Source organism: Anser cygnoides, chromosome 10, assembly GCF_040182565.1.
Source record: "Anser cygnoides isolate HZ-2024a breed goose chromosome 10, Taihu_goose_T2T_genome, whole genome shotgun sequence".
Classification (NCBI taxonomy): Eukaryota; Metazoa; Chordata; class Aves; order Anseriformes; family Anatidae; genus Anser; species Anser cygnoides.
This window is the reverse complement of record NC_089882.1, coordinates 7125302-7134264: the sequence shown is the minus strand read 5'-3', so window position 1 is coordinate 7134264 and position 8963 is coordinate 7125302. Positions and strand designations below refer to the sequence as shown.

The following is an 8963-nucleotide window of genomic DNA, read 5'->3' as shown; positions in this document are numbered from 1 at the left end:
CACCTTTCTGCAAAGGTGTTTGCTGAAAGTTTGCAGTCTCAGAGAGATCACAATTACTTCGGAACTGTGATAACAGGCACACTTGCTGTCCGTTATGGCTGTGTGTACTCCCAAACATTTTGGGAGGAACGTTAAATATTTTTGGAAATTCCCTGTCATCCCAATGCCACTAAAAGGGATTTTTTTTTTTTTTTCCCCAAGCAATTTGGTGCCTTACTTTCTTCTTTGAAGAACAAGAAAAAGCTCATTTAGTCCAACCTAAATAGGAACATTTACCCCAGTATGCAACAAATCTCTAAGCATACATCAGTAGAAACCCCCAGCATGTCACCTGCACCAGTACAAAAGGGTGCTTATTAAGCTAAAGGCAGTATATGTATATAGTATATATCCAGACTATACAGCTTCAGCAGCAATTGAGTAAGTTTAGGACAATGTGCTGGGTCTGACACTACTGTTTGAGATCAGGTAACATACTCTGAATGTGATTTTGCTTTGTATGTCTCTACCTTACATAAAAGAAGTTGCAGAGTCTCACTGTAACAGACCTTCTTTCTGCAAGGCATTAAGAACGAAACCTTGGGAATGAATGAATTCTAGAAATTGTCTTCCACGTGAAAATGGAGATATTTGACCTGATCTTTTTTCCCTTTCTGTTTGCTGATGAAGTGATGAGGGTGTAAAGGGCTGGCTTTGAGTGAAGGATGTAAGACAGAAAACTATAGTTTAATTGAATATTTTTCTCCAGGTGATTATTTCAGCATGTACACACCCTGAGCCTCTGCAGGGGCAAAAAGTTTTATTTTTTTTAATGACCTTTAACTTTCCACTTGGAATCACTTACAGACACAGCTCAGGGAAGCTGCAAAAGATAACTCTTGGGCATCGAGCTCCAGCTCTGAACCAGCAGCGATCTAGACTGCAGAAAACAAAGAAATATCATCCCACAACCATTTTTGATATCCAAAAATCTTTTTTTTTCTTTTTTTTGGGGGGGGCGTGGGGCGGACAACAACAGTTACATGCTTTTTATTAGACCTATTCTTTTTTTAGGGTAAAAAAAGCTAAAATTATTTCCCATTTTGTAAACTCTAGAAAAATATCTTCCTGTGGCATTACAAGAACACTCATCTCAGTCTTCTGAAATTAACTTCAGATTTAATCTGTAATGGTGAATACAACTCCTCACTCCCAAATCTGTGGGATTTCCTAAACTCTGTATGAGCACCTGATTAGGAGGACCCTGGCAGAGTTTCATCATTCAATCTCACAGTTGTCAATGCTACCAATACCTATTTGCTGTGGCCTTTATCCATGTTTGATTAAAATAAACACAAACAGGTTGATCAGTAGACAAAAATATAGGTATTTATGTAACACATGCCAGATTGTCTCTGCGTTCCTGAGGCAGTTATGAGGAGTTAATGTTAGACACAAGAAAAACTGAATCCAATCAATCAAATTTCAATCCAAAGTTAGCTTTGATAAGAAGAGCGTTTATTTCTCCACCACTATTTGGATGGTGAAATAGTTGTGCTTGAATCCTGTAAACTATCTTCTCCTGGGCACCACAAAGGCTCTAAAGCACCCCTGAAACCAGGGCCCCTTTCGTGAGGTATGTTACAATGAACATGGGTTGGTTCTGTCTCTCTCGATCATGCTGTCTGGCTCTCTGCTGGTAGCAAACTCCTCACACCAACCTCCTCGCTTGTGGTGGAGTTTCCTCAGCTTCAGCAATTCATTCCCTTGCAGGAGTTTGTGTGGGTCTGCAGACCCCTTATCTCAGCTGTGTACACCAGGACTTGGGAGGACAGAGGGAAGGAGAGGAGCAAGGCTCAAAGCTTTCTGTAAAACCTCCGTTAAGCTCCTGTTGTCTTTGCTTCATGGATGAACAGTTATAGGGCTGCCCTTAACAAAGAGGTGACAGAGTTTAATTTCACACCTATCATAAGCAGCCGTATGATTTCCCAAAGGAGCATGTGGACTGCTGAAACCTGCAGCCTTTGTTGGAGCTGCTCGGCTGCCATAGTGATGATGACAGGCATGGAGTAAGGCCTCAGCAGGGCCTCAACAGGCACTAGGGTTCTCTGGCCTTGCCTTGCCCTAGGGCTTTTCCGTAAGTTGTCACTGATATAACAAAATACAAAAATAAAAATAAAGACACATAAATAAGTGGAGACACCCTGCTGCCAAGTTGGGAAAGCAGGGAGTCAAGAGTTAGTTCTGCTTCCAGACTTGCAGCTCTCTCCCAAGACGTGGCCCTGATTCAGGGTGGTAGACGTAGCCATGGTGCAAGCAGTCACTGTGATGCAAGGAGTAGTTCATGATGCTAGTGGTAGTTATAACAGTGGCCATGGAAGGGAACCTACTGGTTCAAGGAGACCTTGGAGAGGCAGGTGGGCAGGGGGTACAGCCCATGGCATGGATCCCACCAGCTCCTGAAGACCAGCTCTCCTCCTGCCTGCAGAGCTGAGCCTTCCACCCCAGTAGAGATGCAGACAGAGCGTATGAAATCCTATGGAGATGAGGTCAGGAGTTTAACTTGCTACCCTCACTCTTTACCTAGTCAGACAAAACTTCAGTTATTTCAGGAGTAAGAACTGAAAGTAGCTTTAAAGCTGTCTTCTGCCATTTTTGCTGCAGGGATCCCCTTTGCTGTCAAGTTCAGTTAACATTTGTTTAAACAAGAGATGTAGATACCTGATAAGTGGCAGCACCTGGCTTAAAGATGCATTATGGACAGCAGAGAGTAAACAGAGCAGCTATAAGATTCCAGTGTGCAGAGGTCAAGACAACATCTGTTTTGCCTCGTGTACATATTCATACATAGTTTTCTGTTCTAGAAGTCACTCAAGCATCTAATAACTTCCTGCTCCAGGTGATGTTTCAGCAAATTGTTTTCCTGCTCCAGTTCAGTCAGGATTTTTCTAGCTTTGACAGAGTGGCTAAAATATCTACAGACTCCACAAGTCACCCCGGCGTAATTGCAATGTCACAAGTTTCGGGCCGGGAGCCAAAAACAAACAAGTTCAGCCAGGCAGGGAGGGGATGTCTGCAGAGCCAGCAGTTAGAAGAGCATATGCCAATCCAGCACTGCTGTCAGAAACGTTAGAGCTGTGGGTCGGCCAGCCACCCTCTCCACAGCTGCATTAAATATTGGCTACAAAACCTGGTAGTTTGTCCTTAATACATTGCCTCAGAGTCTGTGGTATGGAGGTGGGCTGGGAAGCCATCTTTTACTTTCAGTGCTACCAAAGCAAATAGTGACTTGCCTCATACCTTGCCTGCACCTATCAGTTTTCACCCTTTTAAATAGTGAGTGTTGGGTAAAGCCGTGGGTTAGTCCACAGAGACCTTGGGTTCAGCTCCCTCTCAGGGCCAGGGTGTAGACATGTTGTTCCAATAAGCATCTCCTAAGTCATCAGCCCCATTTAAGCCTGAAGGTTTCGTATTCCACAAATAAGGACTTCACGTTCTGTTCCTAATAATTAGTAATTAAATGAGTGTATCTGATATTTTAGTATTTGTGTCGCAGTAGCAGCTAAAAACCCCACCAAGATCAGGGCTCCCTTGCACTGAATAAAGATACAGTGAAAAAACAGATTGTAGATAAGAAACATATATTGTAAATAATTAACACCAAAGGCAAAAAAAAGCAGTAATTTGATCCATCCTTCTGTCGTGCTTTTTTTCTCACCCGTCTTCTGTATCCTTACAGACTCATGCTCATCTAGTTCATTTTTGTAACTCGACTTTTTCATCTTTACCTAATTATTTTTCTTTTGCCACTGGTAAAGGAAAAGTAGGTGCAATAGCAAGCAATATGAACAATGCACAGTTTGGGGTATATAGGCATCTGTATACTGGTGAAAAATGGCACAGATGCCAGCTCAGATGGATACTTGTGACATAACTGTGTGTGTATGTGGTGTTATCACCCATTTGCCTGTGATATTTCCTTCAGCAGAACTGAAATACTTTAATCTTCCTCCAGTTTGTCAGTTGGTTTATTAAATGTTTATTCATTTTCTTTGCATTTGCGATGGAGCTGAAATTAGCACGTCCATTTTCTTGTTTAAACAAGAGAAACTTCAGTGTAAATAACATCTCGTCACACAAATGCATTTTTGTCCTTCTACTGATGTCAGAACAAAATGAGGGATGATATTTGTGGGGGGAGGGAGGAGGGGACAGGGACAACCTCTTCCCTAAAACCAACAGAGGGAGCACAAACCTTTGGGTTTTTTGCATCTACAACATCTTAACCTTCCCAGTGAGAGCATGGTGGGTTTAAAACTATAGAAATATTTAGATTCTTAAAAACTACTTCTCTTGACTGCAACAGCCTGCACAAATTTGGGATTTAGCTAGTTGTTTTCAGGATGTAGCATGTTCCTGCTGTTGGAAAGTACTGATCTTTGCTCTGGAGCAATGAGGAGTGTTATTTCATCTTCTTGTTGATCAGCTTCTTGGACTTCCATGGACTTTTTTTCAAATACTTAAAGGTACCTCTCTGGCCATCCCCACCCTGCCGTGGTGCCGCTCTGTGGCTGGACAGGCTCTGCTCTCTTCTGCTGAGTGATTCACACCATGCCGGGGAATCTGCCTTTCCCACAGCTCATTGTGCAATGTCTCTTTTGAACGTTTGGGTAAAAATATCATCTGTTAGAAATGGAAAGCTCAAGTAGTCTGCAATTAAATCATGAAGACAGTCCTGTTCCTCCTCTCTTCATAACAGGCTTTTATCATTTGGCCTTATTTTTTACATATGAACAAGTGCGATTTGGGCTAGCTCACAAAGTGTTATCTGGGATGTTTTGGGGTAATTTCTTAGAGCTGCGGAAGGACGGTGAGACAGGTTCACTGGTAATATATGTTAGCATATCTCCATGGGAATCAGTGGAGCTATAGAAATGAGATGGTAAAATTCTTATCAGTTGTAGTTGTGCTTGGATGTCCTTCTCGAACACATTCTCCAATTCCAGCACAGCTTAAGAAAGATGCAGGTACTTGCATGTCTGTGGTATCCTGACAGAGGACAGACTCGATGGGCAGAGCCACCGGCCCTGAGCAAAAGCTGATTGCAGCTGGTCCCATGTCTAAATACATGGTTCTTCTGAATTGTTTTTGACTTAATTTCAAGACCATCTTTGCAACTGCAGCACAGAAGAAACCTTAGGAGGTCACAGGAAACATGCACAGGAGATATTAAATGCCAGGAAACTTGCCACCATTTCCGCCTGTGCCCAGTTTGTGTAGCTTACAGACGTGCGGGAGGCTGCAGCCAGCCCCACAGCCGGGCAGCCAGACAGTGCTCAGCAGGACAGGAGGCCTCCTCCCCCTTCTCACCTGGGTGTTTGAAGTCAGGCAGGCCTCCATGTGCGCGAGGGTATTGTGCAATGTATAGCTGTGTGGTTTACTATGAAACATTGCCTCTTTTTCCACAGTTGTGTAAGGTTCAGGGCTCTATCTATTCAGACATTTAAAACAAGTGACCAGATGCTGCAGGCTTACAAAAGCACTACACATAGCCAGCTGTGCCATATAAATCTTAGATTTTTTTTTTTTTTTTTTATCATCAAGCTGTGGTTTGTTTGTGGTGTCTCATTTTTCCATCAGCTAGACATTCCTGTCCATGCTTCCCATTTATTTGTTGGGATCACATAAAAACGTAGCTTTATTTATGCATATGCTCTAATCCAGAACATAAACTGCTGCAGCCGACTCATCATGTATTGTCTGAGGGAATGCACATCGTAAAGCGCATACGTCACAGCAAGAGGTTTCTTATAACTCTGCGCAGTCCTTTTAACTGGATCTCTGCTTTGGCCATCTGTTCTTTAATATTATAATGGATACTTCACACTTATCGCTGCTTTTGTTTGAGGATCTCTCACTTCTTTTCAAAGATGATTAAGTATTATTATTATCTCAGTGTAACTGAGGCACAGACAAGTTGGGTGACTTGCCAAGATGATCTGTTTGGTGAGTGTTAGAATTAGACTTGCACCTTCAACTTTCTGTTTCTTATTCCTTGTTGCTTCATACAGTTGCAAGTGTGCTTTCAGTCAGCCTGTGGTAACACATCATATCCTTCAACCTGTTCTTTGACCCAAATACTAGCATTTGGGTCAAACAAATATTCTCTAGTTTGGCTACCAGAATATCATGCCTGGATACAGTACAAAAACCTTGGCAGATTTCAGCACCTGCATATATTCTCAAAAAAGTCTTCATTAAAATTTTTCCAAGTAGTCCAACTCCAGTGCTGACATTTCCAAAGGCTCAGGTCTAGCACCATGTGCAAATAAGTGAGGTTTGGGGATATATTTCACAGGATGGTTGAGGTCAGAAGGGACCTCAGGAGGTCATCTGGTCCAACCCCCCTGCTCAAGCAGGGCCACCAAGAGCTGGTTGCCTAGGAATTTAAGCAATTTTTTCTATAAGTCTTGACTAAAGTACATGTAGAAATGGCTAATGATGAACAACAACAAAAAATTATGATTTATCACTTCCATTTTTAAATCAAATGTGTCAGTTTTCACCTTCTGATATTTTTGTTGGTGTTTCCAGGGACACCCATGTGGCAACTTTAGATGTGTTTAAATGCTTTGGTTTAGATGCAACAGGCAAAGATGCCTGTACAAAAACAACCGTGTGTGTTACAGTCATGAGCACTGAACTAGAAGAAAATGGAATTCGATCTATGAATGCATAGATCATGCAAATTGCAAAATATTCCTGTGTAGCATTAGGAATGGCTCTTAGCCCAGCAGCTCCACTTTTGAAGGCCTGAGATAACTGGCCTTCTGAGATAAAACCAGGCAAGCTTCAGTGATCTCTACAGGTACAACCAAGACAATAACACTAGTTTTCCCAAGATTGCCCTACTTCAAGGGTAGAAGGCTTTTAAATAAAGATCAAATATACTGCACATGTATCTTGAGGAAAGAAAGGCCTCAAGGTGTGTCTGCTTGGAAAGGGCAGTGCATAGCCCAGGTACCCAAATGCAAGGCTGGAATGGCAAACGTGGGGTTTAGAGTCAAGCCAGTGACTCACTAATAAAACTAAAGTGATTCAGAGAGTGGGGTTGATGGCCTGGGGCTGAGGTGTTCGGCCACAAATTCTGTGAATTCAGACTACTACATGCTGGAAGTGCATATATCACAAGCTGAAGTTTTCCCGCACCTTTATGAGCAATTGCCAGGCAATTTTGCAGAATAAATAAGTAAATAGCAGCACAGAGTGCTATTTCTAGAGAATTTACAAATTGAAGGAAGATGAATAACTGCAGAGAAGTATGTGTGCAACATATAAGATAATCATCTTAACACTGCTGGTGGCACTCTCAATGTGTCACTGTTCAATTAATGAAGGTGCTATACTAGAGATTAACTGTTTTATCTATGCATCCATCCAGTAAAAAGAGCTGGTCGTGGTAGCATTCACCTCATGGGTGGGCCAAGATAAATGCACTCTGTGTTTCTTTACCAGTCCCTCTTCATGAGTAAATGCCCTGGCATCTGCTCCCAAACTGTTCCCATCCTGTTCAGAAAACTGACCTGCATATAGATTGGTCTTAATGATCAAATGCTTAAAAATTCATTGCACAAGAACAGCTGAAAGCAGTTGATTGGTTTGAACTTTATTGTATGCACCTTGATTCCCAGATCTGCAGTAAAGGGGAAGGTCAGCTGGTAAACATTTGAGCATTTAAAAATAAAAAGGGATGGATTTCCCGCTACCCAGGCCTTTTATGTTCAACCTCAGTACAAACCTGGATGTACTGAGGTATTTCTCATGTGTATGATTTAAATCCACCTGGACACTGTGGGCCACATCTTCCCTCAGCTGGTGTAAATCAGCATATTTCCTTTGAAGTTAATGAAGAAAAGCTAACTTTGCACCAGCTGAGGATCTGGCCCAGTGTTACTGTAACTTATTATTTCAAGGATCCACAGATATTCCTGAGAAACAGCAGAGCATTTAGAAGGACAAAGTTCCTGACCTGATCATTCTAAAAGCACAGTCTTTCAAGACATTAATTGCCCCAAATTCCCCATGACAAGCTGAGCTGGAAAACTCAAGATGGGGCCAGACTTAAAGTTATGCATAAGGACTGAGAGTGAATGATATACCAAAGAAATCAAGATGAGTTTTTAAATATTCTCCCCTCTTCTTGATTTATTTATTTTAAATATAAATTTCAAATATATTATATTTTTATTCTATTTTAATATTGAAAAATCAAAAGAAATTTAATTAGCATTAGTAAAATGTGAAGAGTGTGAGAGCAGCAAACACCGTCTTCATTTCTCAAAAAACTTGCCACATTTGAGAAGCTGAATAAGACTAGGAGCAAACCTGCCATAAGTGAGATTTTTAGGTAGGTTGCATGTGAAAGAGTTGCATGTATATCCCAGGCCCTGGTAACATTAGCAGGGCAGGAACAGTGACAGAGAGTTGATTTGCCTTTTGGGAACCTGATGGTTTTCTCTTGATTGGCCTTCGCCATAGGTGAGAGAAGCCCAGAATTTACTTGACCTGAGGATGCAGCCGTGTGGTAGCAAATTGCTCAGCACTGCCACGAATCAGTAAATAAATATAAAGTGTTCTGCAAAGACATCTGTACTTTGTCAGTCTAATTGCTCCGGGAGCATTAGGTGATGCACGTTCCTCTGTCTTTGATCCCACTGCCTTAGAGTATATTTTTCTCTTAAGTCACTGGAGCAAGCCTTAATCACACACACTTGTTAGGACACCACAATATTGGCACCCAACCCATGGAGCAGGGGGACTGCCCCAGGAAGGGGTAACTCCCAACAGTTCACTTCTGCTTTGGCCGTGCTGCCACGATGCAAATATCCCATAAGGAACATTTACCAGGTGTAGCAGCATCTCCCCAGTACATCATCAGGCTTGAAAATGTGTTGGAGAGTATATGGTCCAAGTGCTTAGGGGCT

General features: G+C 42.0%; 1 long non-coding RNA gene across 2 annotated transcripts in view; it reads left to right on the top strand.

Annotated features, from left to right (window-relative positions):
• Positions 1-1330: 1330 nt before the first annotated feature.
• LOC125183800 (uncharacterized) overlaps positions 1331-8963 on the top strand; it is a 42282-nt gene continuing 34649 nt past the window's right edge. For both annotated transcript variants that reach the window (XR_007166413.2, XR_007166412.2), the window contains exon 1: positions 1331-2528. This is a non-coding gene — a long non-coding RNA (uncharacterized lncRNA). The remainder of the gene's footprint in view (positions 2529-8963) is intronic.